Raw genomic sequence first — 15,352 nt, forward strand, 5'->3', positions numbered from 1 at the left:
ATTACATAAGAGATATTATGTCTCTCTTGGTGCATCACATCAGAAGGCACCTAGTAATAGTTTCTCCCATTTTGATCATTTGTGTAAAGGGATTTTGCCCAGATTATTTCAACTGTTGTGATTTTCCCTTTTAATTTCCCTTTAACTACTAAATATCCTTTAGGGAGAATCTTTGAGACTATATAAAAAATCTGTTCCCTAACCAAGTCTCATTAGATTTTTTTTAGCATCCATTGATGATTATTGCTTAAATCAATTATTACTATGAAGGTTTCAGGATAGTGTTTTTTTCTAACTGTATCATTACTTCTCCATTTATGTTTCATAAATGAAAAGAGCATTCTTCTCTGTATTTACTTTGGAGTTCAAATTGTGGGCTACTTTGGGCTGAGGAAACAGAAGAGGTTTATGTCAGAAGGTGATGATGCCTCTGTGAACTGAAGGATGAAAATAATCCAGGAAAGATCATTGTGGGCATGGAGAGCTGAAAGTGTGAATATTCTTTGCTGCCCAAAGTTTTGCAACAGAGCTCTAATTAAATCATCTGTAAATTAAACACCTCAGAGAGAAGCAGTAGACATCAAAAAGTTTTATTTAAACAGCTAATTAATTGAAAGCAAACCAAATTTTCTGTGATCACAGTTTGAGTCCAATATACCCAAGACAATCCTAATTTATGTCTATTTTCTTGGCATTATAATAAATCGAAGCCCCCTTTCCCTCCCCAAAGTCCCAGTTTGGGTGATAAGTATTATGATTTCCTTTGACCAAAGACTCTGAGAAATAAACAAATCATGATAAGTCTTCCCAGGGAGAAGACTTGTTTGTGCCATTGACATACAAATTCATACCAAAACACATTTAACTGAATGTTAAATGTTTTCTCTTTCAGGTTTTGGAAACTGAATAGTTCCCCTCCCATTTAGTCGTTGATTGCATTATCTGCTAATTCCTACAGCAAAGAAGTGTATTTTAACTCAACTGAAATTTTTATTATTACATTTTACATCCATCCCCTTATCTCGGTGGATAAATATGGCCACTGCACTATATGCAAGATTTGTTTATGTGTGTGAATTCTCTAATAGCCATAATCTGATTTCTTGGTAGCTAGTGGGGTGGGGGGGGACTACATTGAAAAATAGGATGAGAGAACCAACACAATACAGTAGAAAAGAACAAACTGGGAGATAATGTTAAAATGCTTTAGACAGCTATAAACCTGGGATGGGTTACTTTACTGAGTTAGCAACTGCATTGGCACAACTGTAATCTTTTTTCTTGACTTTCCTTTGATATTAGGAATGGCTGAATGAACAAGGCCATTTGAATGGCCTCTACATCTTTGGTAAAATTCTGACTGAAGGTACTTTCTTTATATGAAGACTGTGACATCTCAGACATCAGAATCAGCAGAAATGTTAGCCCTCTTAGTAAGTTATCATGCTTTCTTTTATTATCTAATGAGATTACGATAACATAATGTTGCTTTCCTTTTAAAGTAGCTACCATAAAATTTGGAGGAAGGTTTTGGTTTCAATTACAGAGGCTTTTCCAAGTCAGTGTTTTTGAATATTACTCTCTTCCTTCTTCTCCTTCTTACACAACCTATTCATCATGTGTCCCTGGATATTGTATCTGTTGTTAAAATCCTTACTGTAAATAACCAGCTTTGTGACAACATGGATGGACCTAGAGGGTATTACGCTAAGTGAAATAAGTCAGACTGAGAAGGACAAATACCATATGATTTCATTCATATGTAGAATCTAAAAAACAAAACAAATGAAAAAACAAAAAGCAGAATCAGACCGATAAATGCAGAGAAAAAAATGATGGTTGCCAGAGGGATGGGAATAGGGACATGGGCAAGATGGGTGAAGGGGAGTGGGAGATACAGACTTCCAGTCATAGAATGAACAAGTTATGGGACTAAAAGGTACAGCGTAGGGAATAGAGTCAATGGTGTTGTAATAGTGATGCATGGTGACAGATGGTAGCTACACTTGTAGGGAGCATAGCATAACATATAGAAAAGTATCGTATACCTGAAAATAATGTAACACTGTGTGTCAACTCTACTAAAAAAAAAAAAAAAAAACTTAAAAAAAAATTCAGGTATGTGAATGTTAAATGAAAAATTAATTTTAAGTAACGCTTTTTCAGAGACAAGACACAAACGCCACAGAAATTCAGTTAAGTACTTTATAACATTTAGAAATATACATATATGCATATATGTGCCTATACATATATAACATGTACATACATATTAATATACATATATGTAAATAAAGAAACACATGATACTTTGCAATCCAGTGAAGACTCTTATGCACTAACTAGCCACTAATGGGCAGAACTTGTACAGTGACAAACATCCTTGATGAGACTGCCCACTACTTTGTACATTGTCACCATGAGGAAATAAGCATATAACAGTCATTTTATCTATTGAGGACACTTAAACCGTGCAGAGACTTAATGACCTGTGCCAGAGGTCAGTACACAAAATAATTCCATGGAAATGCACACTGATAAGGTAGAAACTGTGAGTAAATTGCAGGGGCTAGAAGTAATTGCTGTTGGTAACCTTTTACTAATTGAATGAAATCAAGTGGGAGAAGCAGTTCAGCAAACATGATCTTGGATTCCAGTCATTTTTGCAGGGATCACAAGAAATAGAACCAAGCCAGACAATTATAGCAGGAAAAAAAAATCATGCCAGGAAAAAAAAAATTCTCATTTAGGACAAGCAGTTAGAGTGAATAATTGAAGGCTGAGTGAATGAGGAAAGGAGAAGTAAAAGCAGAGCTCAAGGTTTAGGTTTTTCTACTCTGAGACCCTGAAGCACCCTCACTGCCATGAGCCTAGTCCTGACCTCTGGCCCAGGAAGGAATTCATAGGTGAAAACCATTTTCTTTTAAGCTCAGGTAAAGAAAACAAAAGACACAGTTAACATTTGCACTTTGGTCATAAAAATGACTGAAATATCAGTATTTCTTTAACTCTTATTTCAGGACAGTGGTTCCCCAATTTTTCTGTACCGTGGGATGACAGAGTGTACTTTTTAAAAAGGTGTTGATGTCTGCCTCCTATCCCCAGATTTTCTCATTTACTTAGTATGAGATGAGACCTGGGCCTTGGGATTTTAAAATGGTCCCCCAGATGATTCTAATAAGCAGCAAAGTTTGGGAACCACTGGTCTTGATTAGGATAAAAACACTCACCTGCTTTAGGGCTGGAACTCAGCCTGTTTCTTCAGTGCCCTGTAGCTTTCTCGTTGGTATTTTAGGGGCCCATCCACACTTTTACTAAAGGAAAAACCTGATGTCCCCACCATGCGGCCATGTTTATAAAGACTGTAGAGCTTGACTGCTTTAGACCGAATGTTTGCACTCCCCCAAAATTCTGATGTTGAAGTTTTAATGCCCAAAATGATGATATCAGGAGGTGAGGCCTTCGGAAGATGATTCGGTCATGGGATCAGAAACGTCACGATTGGTTTTAGGGCCCTTGTAAGAGAGACCTTAGAGGGCTCTTCCTCAGAAACAACTCCTGCCCTGTGAGAACATACATGGAAGAGGCCTCTCAGCACAACTGGTTCATGCTGGCACCCTGGTCTTGGCGCCCAGCCTTCAGAACTGTGAGAAGTAGGTTTCTCTTGTTTATAAGCCACCCAGTGTCTGGTACTTTTGTCATAGCAACCATAATGGATGAAGACATTTACCTAACTTTAGCTTTGGTCTGAGATTTCTTAAACACAGAAGTGTGAGTTGAAAGAAAAGCTTTGTTATTGCTCAGTAACAAACTTGGGAGAGAGAGATGTAAGAAAAATCAATTGTACAACAGCAAAAAAATAAATTCTGAGGTATGCAAATATGGAATAATGAAACTGTCCTTTAAAAAAGTCATTAATGAGGGATGCCTGAGTGGCTTAGTCAGTTAAGTGACTGCCTTCTGCTCAGATCCTGATTCCAGGGTTGTGGGATCAAGCCCCAAATCCTTTCCCTGTGTCCCTCCCCCTGCTCGTGCGCTCTCTCTCTTTCTGTCAAATAAATAAAATCTTTTTAAAAAGAGTTAATGTTAACAGTGCTGCAGTAAACACAGAAGTGCTAATATTTCTTCAAAATCCTGGTTTCAATGCTTTTGGATAAATACCCGGAAATGGGACTGCCAGATCACATGGTAGGCCTATTTTTTATTTTTTGAGCAATCTCCATGCTGTTTTCTACAGCAGCTGCACCATTTTGCATTCCCACCCATAGTGTGCAATGGTTCTGATTTTCCATATCCTCTCCAAAACTTGTTGTCTTTTGTTTTTTTAAATAATAGTCACCTTGATAGTGAAACTGCTTAAAACCATAAGGTTGAACAAAAATCAAAATGGCTGCTTCAGCCATTTTTCAGTTTTTAAAAAAAGATTTTTTTGTTATAATTTTTTTATTTTTTTATTTTTATTTGTTTATTTTCAGCGTAACAGTGTTCATTGTTTTTGCACCACACCCAGTGCTCCATGCAGTACGTGCCCTCCCTATTACCCACCACCTGGTTCCTCAACCTCCCACCCCACCCCCGCCCCTTCAAAACCCTCTGGTTGTTTTTCAGAGTCCATAGTCTCTCATGGTTCATCTCCCCTTCCAGTTTCCCTCAACTCCCTCCCCTCTCCATCTCCCCATGTCCTCCATGTTCTTTGTTATGCTCCACAAATAAGTGAGACCATATGATACTTGACTCTCTCTGCTTGACTTATTTCGCTCAGCATAATTTCTTCCAGTCCCGTCCATGTTGCTACAAAAGTTGGGTATTCATCCTCTCTGATGGAGGCATAATTCTCCATTGTGTATATGTACCACATCTTCCTTATCCATTCATCCGTTGAAGGGCATCTTGGTTCTTTCCACAGTTTGGCGACCGTGGCCATTGCTGCAATAAACATTGGGGTACAGATGGCCCTTCTTTTCACTCCATCTGTATCTTTGGGGTAAATACCCAGCAGTGCAATTGCAGGGTCATAGGGAAGCTCTATTCTTAATTTCTTGAGGAATCTCCATACTGTTCTCCAAAGTGGCTGCACTAACTTGCATTCTCAGCAACAGTGTAAGAGGGTTCCCCTTTCTCCACATCCTCTCCAACACACGTTGTTTCCTGTCTTGCTAATTTTGGCCATTCTAACTGGTGTTAGGTGGTATCTCAATGTGGTTTTAATTTGAATCTCCCTGATGGCTAGTGATGATGAACATTTTTTCATGTGTCTGATAGCCATTTGTATGTCTTCATTGGAGAAGTGTCTGTTCATATCTTCTGCCCATTTTTTGATATGATTATCTGTTTTGTGTGTGTTGAGTTTGAGGAGTTCTTTATAGATCCTGGATATCAACCTTTTGTCTGTACTGTCATTTGCAAATATCTTCTCCCATTCCGTGGGTTGCCTTTTTGTTTTGTTGACTGTTTCCTTTGCTGTGCAGAAGCTTTTGATCTTGATGAAGTCCCAAAAGTTCATTTTCACTTTTGTTTCCTTGGCCTTTGGAGACATATCTTGAAAGAAGTTGCTGGGGCATTGTTAAAATGTCTATACTGCCTAGAGCAATCTATCCTTTTAATGCCATTCCGATCAAAATTCCACCGGTATTTTTCAAAGAGCTGGAGCAAATAATCCTAAAATTTATATGGAATCAGAAGAGACCCCGAATTGCTAAGGAAATGTTGAAAAACAAAAACAAAACTGGCGGCATCACGTTACCCGATTTCAAGCTTTACTACAAAGCTGTGATCACCAAGACAGCATTGTACTGGCATAAAAACAGACACATAGACCAGTGGAACAGAGTGGAGAGCCCAGATATGGACCCTCAACTCTATGGTCAAATAATCTTCGACAAAACAGGAAAAAATATACAATGGAAAAAAGACAGTCTCTTCAATAAATGGTGCTGGGAAAACTGGACAGCGATATGTAGAAGAATGAAACTCGACCATTCTCTTACACTGTACACAAAGATAAACTCGAAATGGATAAAATACCTCAACGTGAGACAGGAATCCATCAGAATCCTAGAGGAGAACATAGGCAGTAACCTCTTCGATATCAGCCACAGCAACTTCTTTTAAAAAAGATTTTATTGATTCGTTTGAGATGGAGAGAGAGCACGAGCAGGGAGAGAGGCAGAGGGAGAAGGAGAAGCAGACTCCCCACTGAGCAAGGTGATGGGAGCTCCATCCTAGGATCCAGAGATCATGATCTGAGCCGAAGGCAGATGTTTAACAATCTGACCAGCCCAGCTGCCCCATGAAATTCAATTTTAACTAAACTTTCTCCATTCTTCTGCAAATCTCCCCTCCTCCCTTCTTGATCTTCTGTTTCTGGAGCCCAGTACCACTGTAAAGGCATGATTGAGGAGGCTGGCCTCAAGTGTACAATTCCTATCAAAACCAGCTCAATCCTGTGCTTCCCTATAAACCCCCAGGCCCTTCCTCCTGGAGGTCTTGCAGGTTTTGGAAGGCCAAAGCCTCCTTCACCTGGCAAAGCAATAAAGCTGTTGTTCCTCTTGTTGGCTCTGTTGACTCCAAACCACGGAGGTTGGTTTTGGACAACAATAGGTGCCCGCCGCTGTCATTGTAGTTTTGGTTTACATTTTCCTGATGATTAGTAACCTTCTACATTTGATATCTTCTTTGGAGACATGTCTGTTCAAGTTTTTAATCCATTTTAATTGGCTTATTAGGTTTTTTTACTATTGAGTTGTAGGAATTTCTTATTTTTTTTTATTAACTCCTATCAGTTATATGCTTTACAAATAATTTCTCTCCTTCCATAGGTTTCTTTTTAATTCTGTTGATGGTTTTCTTTGCTGTACAGAAGCTTTTTAGTTTGATGTAGTCCCACTTGTCTGTCTGCTTTTTTGTTATCCCAGCTTTTGGTGTCATATCCATGAATCATTGCCAAGACCAACGTTGCAAAATTTACCCCTATGTTTTCTTCTAGATAGTTTCAGGTTTTACATTTAAGTCTTTAATTCATTTTGAGCTTATTTTCATGTATGGTGTGAGATAAGGGTCCAATATCATTCTTTTGTATATTGATAATCATTTTCCCAAATCTTTTCTTGAAGAGACGATATTTCTGTAAAACCTACATGTCCATCGATAGATGCATGGATAGAGAAAATGTGGTATATACATGCAATGGAATGTTATTTAGTCTTAAAAAAAATAGAAATAGTGCAATATGTAACAACATAGATAAACCTTAAGGACAGTATGCACAATGAAATAAACCAGTCACATAAAAGCATATACTAGTGAGTCCACTTATATGAGCTATCTAATAGTCATTCATAGAATCAAAGGGTTTGAATGCTGTTAGTCAGGGGCTGGGAGGAGGGAAAAAAGAGAAATCACTAATTAAAAGGCATAAAGTTTCAGCCAAGCAAGAATAAGCTCTGGAAATCTGTACAATATTGTACCTTGAGTCAGCAATAATGTATTATATGCTTAAAAATTTGTTGCGGGTAGATCTCATATTAAATGTTCTTACCACAGTAAAATAAAAAATTAAAATTATCTAACAAAAATTAGGTTAAAAGAATGTATGCAATGTTATCTATATTAAACATTATCTTCATGAACCCCAAATACAGATACACTTAAAGAAAAAAAAATGTTCGTAGCTTCGTAATTACATGTCAGTACTCAAGTGCCATAGCCCAAATCAATCTGTCTCTACAGAGAGACATCTTCATCCTCCTTCTTCTCCTTTCAGCGCCATACACAAAAACATTCTCCCAAGCATTTTATTTGTTCCCTTTTCTCCAGAGCTCCTCTCTTCCTTCAGTACTTCATTAACTTCTAAAGATTTGGCTGTTACTTCTTGACAAATGGTTTCCCAGTCTGAATCCCTAACAACCTCTTACCCTTCTGTTTTCCAACCACCTTGTGTACGTCTTCACTTTGATGTCCCACAATGTTATAAATGTGACCTCTTTCCTTCTCCCTTCAGACTAGCTCCTTTTTCTAACTTCAGTGTTTCTGGTCATGGCAAAATTCCCTACCTTAACCACGTTTGGACAATTAAGTCATCTCAATTTTTCTCTCCTCTTTTACCTCATTGTCTATACCCTGTTGGTCAGTAAGTCTTAACAACTCTACTTCCATTATATAATTTCATATACATCCCCATTTCTCTTCTCCTTCTCATCACTTTAGGCCCTTAACTCTTGCCACAAATAGTGCAGTTGTCCAGTGAGTTTCCCTTGCCTCCAGTCTATATATTTCTATGAGATTAATTGTTCCAAAGGATATTTAGTGCCGTTACTCTCCAGCTCAAAAATCTCCCTAGCTCCCAATTACCTAATGCATAATAGTGCTAAAGCACCTCTACAAAGTGGCTCTTATCTACCTTGCTGGCTTCATCACATGTAATTTTGCACTTAAACTGAATTAATTATTTAGGATAGGTCCTATAGTTTTGTGTTCATTTTTTTTTTTTTTAAAGTATGGCTCAAAGTGTACCACTTACTCTGCCTGAAGTGCCTCCTCTTCCTTTCTCTGTAAATCAAGACACAGCTTAAATTGAACTATCTTATTGAAGAAGTACATCTAAATTCCTTCTCTGAATCCAGCTCTTCCTGGACCCTGTAATATGCCCTAGTGATCAATATAACATAAGCATGGTTCTTTCCCTCCGGAGCTAATAGCCTTTTCACTCCTGTGCAGTGGTCACTGCATCCTCTGCACTTCTGTACTATAGTACATCTTTCCCATGGTACTAATTCCATAATGAATTTTATTATAGTTATTTGTGTATGAATCATAGAATTATTCATCAAATTTCTTTCACAACTATTTTTACACAGTATTCAAGAAATATTGGTTAAATACATAATTCTAAATAAGTGACATTTAAATTCCATTTACTTTTTAGCAATTTTGAAAGACATTTTTCTGAGCTTAACTTTCTAGGGTATGGATATGTTCTTCCTAAATAACTAAAGACATTAATATTATTTCTGGCTTTCTAAATTTTTTCTTGATGCATTGCGAATCTTGCTAACCAAAAAACTTGCATGTTACTAATACAAATGTGTTAAATATAAAATTATCTGGAAACAAATAGATAGTAATCCGAACCTGTATATTTCTGCCCATCAACAGTGTCCTTCCAGGTCTCACTGCAAATGTTATTTCCCTAATTTCTGATTGTCACAAAATCAATTACTGATTGAGTTAATAGGTCTAGGGACTGAAAAGAGAAAAGCTGTCAATTATTAACAAGACTTCTTACTTTGTAAAGGTTAGAATTTAGAATACTTTAGAGTACATAGTATCCCTTTAAAATTATCCTACATAGATCCATTATTTTCTTGCAAGAAGCAAGCTTACATAAACCTATTAAGGTGATTTTAAAAAGAAAATAAGAGAAATATAAAGGAAAGCTTTGGCTTCATCAGGGCCCAATTACCTCTAGTGAATATAAAAATGGGTTGATTTCCCAAAAGAAATGTACTTACTCTTACATCTAATGCCTGTCCTTTTGCTCTGAGATGAATAATGGTTAATCAATACTTTCAGCCTTTTCAGTTTTTCACAAATGTGACAAAGGATCTGGATAGCATAAGTATTCAGTGATGAAGTTGGATCTACTAATTTTTTCTTGTAACTGTAACAAGCCAAAAAAACCAGGCCACACTTTTCCACATGACCGCAGTGTTAGATGTCCAGAGAGCACTCACTACTTCTGACTATAAAAGACCATCCTTCTTCTCACAGACACTGACTCACCAATGATACATGGATGAATGCTCTTTGTAGGAAGTCCAAAAACCAGTTTAGAGGCTCCTTGCCCCCAAAGTGAGTGTGACACCATCCTTATCAAAGCCAGTGGGAAAATTTGTGATTTTCACCCACCTTAGTCTCCTCCCCCAGCTCAGCTCGCAACTTCTCCTTGGGGAGGGAAAGAAAAGGCCATACATCAATGGTCAGACTTTTCAGGGGGCTGTCCAAGGGACTAGTTTCTGTCTCACTCCAGTCAAACCACTGAAAAAAGAAAAAAAAAAAAAAAAAAAAACAACCCAGCATACTCTAGAAGCCTTGGGGCTTCGGAAAATTAAAGAGAGGTGGGTGGCCTGTAGCAGCTCCAGAGAACCTGCAGTATTGCAAACAGACACCAGAGGGAACAAGAGATTAAAAGCTCCTGAAAAAAAAGATCTCAGCAAATTTCTCTAATTTGGAATTTGCATGTATTAAGTCTAGAGAAAACATATACACAGAAAAGGTTCAAGGGGCCTGGAATCTCAAGGAAATGCAAATTAAAACAACAATGAGCTACTATCATACAACTATTTGAATGGCCAAAATCTGGGACACTGACATCAAATGCTGATGAGGATGTAGAGCAACAGGACCTCCCTTCATTGATGACATGAATGTAAAACGGTATAGCTGCTTTGGAAGACAGTTTGGTTGTTTCTTATAAAACTAAACTTCCTCTTATTATACAATCCAGCAATCATGCTCTTTGGTATTTACCCAAAGAAGTTGAAAACTTTGGTCTATGTAAAAACCTGCACAAGAATGTTTATAGCAGGGGTGCCTGGGTGGCTCAGTGGGTTGGCGCCTCTGCCTTCAGCTCGGGTCATGATCCCAGGGTCCTGGGGCTCTCCGATCCCAGGGGCATCGAGCTCTCTGCTCAGCAGGGAGCCTGCTTCCTTCTCCTCTCTCTCTCTGCCTGCCTCTCTGCCTACTTGTGATCTCTGTCTGTCAAATGAATAAATAATATCTTTTTTTAAAAAAGAATGTTTATAGCAGCTTTAGTCACAGTTGCTAGAACTTGGAAGCAAGGAAGGCTTTAGTAGGTGAATGGATAAATGGTAGGCACATCAAACAATGGAACATTATTCAGCCCTAAAAAGAAATTGAGATATCGAGCCATGAAAAGACACGAAGGAAGCTTAAAGGCATGTTACTTAGTGAATGAAGCCAATCTGAAAAACTGCATATTGGATGACTCCAAATCTGTTGCATTCTGCAAAAGGAAAAACTCTGGAGACCATGAAAAGATCAGTGGTTTCCAGGGATTGGGCAGTGGGAAGGGTAGAAAGGCACGAATAGGCAGAGCACAGAACATTTTTAAGACCATGAAAATATCTGTATGATACTAAAATGATGGGTATGTATCATTATACATTTATCTAAACCCATAGGATGTATAATACCTGGCCTGGACCCTAATGCAAACTATGGACTTTGGGTGATGAGGATGAGTCACTGTAGGTTCATTGGTTGTGAAAACAAATACACTACTGTTGTGGTGGATGTGGATAATGAAAAGAGGCAATGCATGTCGGGGGCAGGGAGGAATATGAGAACTTTTTGTATCTTTTCCTCAATGTTAATGTGATGCCAAAACGGCTCTAGAAAAATTAAGTCTTTCAATAACTATATCTATTACAATAATGGGTATGCAACCTAAAAAAATGTAATTTGTGATATCAATAACTTAATGTGGGTGGGGGGATAGTAGTAGTATAGGGTTTTTGTATGCAATTGAAGTTATCAGTTTAAAATAGATTATTATAACTAAGATGTTTTTGTACCCTCAAAGTGAACACAAAGAAAACACCTATGGAAGGTTCAAAAAAAGAAAATGAGAATAGAATCAAAGCATGTAAAAAAAAAAGTCAGAAAAGAAGATAGCAAGAAAGGAAAGAGGAGACAAAGAAGCTACAAGACAGAGAACAATTACCAGAGGCAATAGTAAGCCCCTCTCTGTCAATAATCACTTTAATGACATTAAAAAAATCTAGATCTATTCCCAGGTTGTGATTTTCTCCTAAAAGTCTTATTGTTTTAGCTTTTAAATTTAGATCTATCACCCATAACAAATTAATTTTTGTAAATGGCACATTGTAGTGGTTGAAGTTCATTTTTTCCATATGGATATCTACTTGAAAAAGCTTTCATTCCTCATTAGCACAAATGAATAGGAAATAGGTTCCTGAGTGGCTCAGTCAGTTAAGCGTCTAACTCTTGATTTCATTCAACTCAGGTCATGATCTCAGGGTTATGAGATTGAGCCCCTAGCCTATACCCAGTGTGAAGCCTGCTTAAGATTCTCCCTCTCCTGGGTACCTGAGTGGCTCAGTCCATTAAGCATCTGCCTTTGGCCCAGGTCATGATCTCAGGGTCCTGGGATTGAGCCCTGTATTGGGCTCCCTGCTCAGCGAGGAGTCTGCTTCTTCCCCAACCATCAGTAAATAAATAAAATTCTAAATTTAAAAAAAAAAAAAAAGATGATCTCCCTCTTCCTCTGCCTACCCCTCCCCCACCTCTGGCTCTCAAAAAAGAAGTAGTAGTAGTAGTAGTAGTAGTAGTAGTAGTGGTGGTGGTGGTGGTGAATGGTCTGTGTAAGTGTAGACCTATTTTGGGACTCTGTAATAGTCCACTGATATTTGTCTGCCTTTATGGAATACCATGGTAAGTGGTAAGAACCATTGTTATTGACTGAATATATTTTTGGATCAGCCTAGATACTGAAAATGGTATTGGGGGCCAATTTTCTTTGGCCTTTCACAGAATTGCCTTAAGTGAACTGTGCTTTGGTATTATGACACTGGCCTTCATCAAGGGACAGTTATTTGAAACTATGATTTTTATCATGAAAATGTTAAGTGCATTATACTGTCTCTCCTTTGTAAGCCACAGTAGAAAGGTCTTACAAGTTTTAATACCAGGAAGAATAATATGTCTATCCCCCTCTCTAATCGATAGGCATTCTTTTATGGAGATATACATTCTGACAAGTAGGAAGGTAAGAAACTATTTTATTGATTGATTCAAAAATTCCATAGAAAACCTCATTGTATGATCCTATCCTTTGCTTGTGAACTATTCTTACTTTAGTTTATACCTTATTTTTCAAACTTCATTATCAATTTTCTCCTAGTTTGCCACTCATTATTTGTACATATGCAACCCAAATCAAATCCCTTTTTGGAATGACCCCAGAATCTAAATAAAGCACTACATTCACTGTGTCTTTGGAAATCGGTTTTGCAATTGAGAATAATAGCATTGCATTTAGTTTAAATTTATCAAAATCTAAATGGGAGGGGCGCCTGGGTGGCTCAGTGGATTAAGCCGCTGCCTTCGGCTCAGGTCATGATCTCGGGGTCCTGGGATCGAGCCCCGCATCGGGCTCTCTGCTCCGCAGGGAGCCTGCTTCCTCCTCTCTCTCTGCCTGCCTCTCTGCCTGCCTCTCTGCCTACTTGTGATCTCTCTCTCTGTCAAATAAATAAATAAAATCTTAAAAAAAAAAAATCTAAATGGGAGCCCCCATCTTTTTGCTTGCTATCTATCAACTAATGGGAAGGTAAAACAAAGGCTTAGTAGTTCTATTTTGTGTGTAGTAGTTTTGTGTCAGTTTCCCCCTTTTCTCCTTTTGTCCCCAGCTGGGCCATGGTCTTTACTTGCGTCTAATTTATAGTACACAGATAAGCAGCATTGTAAAGAAAAAGTGGTATGGGGCTCTGCTCTTACACCATTAACTGCATGTGGGAGTTCAAGGGAATTTCAAGGGAATTCAGCTGATGCCTTTTGTAAGAGGAGGAAAAAGAGAGCAAGAGCCAGAGCCCCATTTATGTGCATCAGAAAGTACTGATGAGTTTGTAGTATCCCACTGTTTCCAACTTTCGCCTGGCAGGCAGGGTGATGCAGACTGTAGTAAATGACACCTTCCTCATGTTTCATCTTTCTCGTGTCTCATGTTTCCCAGCCCATATAGAGTACTAACTTCCACAATAAGATATCTGAAGTATATTCCCAGAAATAGCTGTAGAACTCTTTCTAATGTAATGCCTATTTTTCTATCAGGCACTACTGACCTTTCTTTCATTTGAAAAGTTATTGATTATCCTCTATATTCTTGGCATTGCTTTATGTGTTGGGATTAAGAAAAGAAATAAGATATGGATCTGTAGATGAAAGGCCTTGATTCTGCAACAATCCTCTGCCATCTTGACTCTTTCTTCCCCAACCTTTCCACACTGCAAATCGGTTGTTTAGCTTTTGAGAACTGATCGTTATGCCTCTGGGGTACCAAACAGGTGAAATGTATTCCATACAATGGAATGAAATTAATCTAACAGTTCCCTTTCAGTCCTTGAAGAAGAAACTGTGAAATCACACAGGAAGAATAAAATTAGTCCATTGAATTATAATCTCTCTTATCCCTAGGGAAAAGAATTTTTGAGAAAGCTTAAGCACAAATATGTCCAGGAATACAAACATAACAAAGATAATATTTTAAAATTGTATAATCCAAGTTGCAGTATTTCTCATATATAACTTTTCACTACATCCCAGTCAGCAAAACAACATAATATATATGGATACTATTAAAATTCTCAGGGTATTCAAAAGACTTCTAGAACTGATAAAGGAATTCTGTAAAGTTGTAAGATACAAAATCAATGGGCAGAAATCTGGGTTGCATTTCTATATACCAATAATGAAGCATGAGAAAGAGAAATTAAGAAAACAATACCGTTTAAAATTGCACCAAAAATAACAAGATACCTAGGAATAAACTTAACCAAAGAGATGAAAGACCTATACTCTGAAAATGTGAAACATTGATGAAACAAATTGAAGATGACACGAAAGAAATGGAAAGTCATTCCCTACTCCATGGATTGGAAGAACAAATATTGTTAAAATACTGATAGTACCCAAAGCAATATACAGATTTAAAGCCATCCCTATCAAAATACCAACAGCATTTTGCACAGAACTAGAACAAATAATCCTAAAATTTATATGGAACTACAGAAGACCCCATATAGTCAAAGCAATTTGGAAAAAGAAAAACAAAGATAGAGGTATCGCAATTCCAGACTTCAGGTTATACGACAAAGCTGCAGTGATCAAAGCAGTACAGTGCTGGCACCAAAGTAGACAGATCAATGGAACAGAACAGAAAAACCCAGAAATAAACCCACAATTATATGATCAATTAATCTTCAACAAAATAGGAAAGAATATCCAATGGGAAAAAGTTTCTTCAAGAAATGGTGTTGGGAAAACTTGTCAGCTACAGGCAAAAGAATGAAACTGGACCACTTTCTTATACCATACATAAAAAAAATAAATTCAAAATGGATTAAAGACCTAAATGCAAAAATTGAAACCATAAAAATCTAGAAGAGAGCACAGACACTAATTTCTCTGACACTGGCCATAGCAACATTTTTCTAGATATGTTTCCTAAGGTAAGGGAAATAAAAGCAAAAATAAACTACACCAAAATAAAAAGCTTCTGCACAGCAAAGGAAACAACAAAATTTAAAAGGCAGCC

Source organism: Meles meles, chromosome 10 (assembly GCF_922984935.1).
Source record: "Meles meles chromosome 10, mMelMel3.1 paternal haplotype, whole genome shotgun sequence".
Lineage (NCBI taxonomy): Eukaryota > Metazoa > Chordata > Mammalia > Carnivora > Mustelidae > Meles > Meles meles.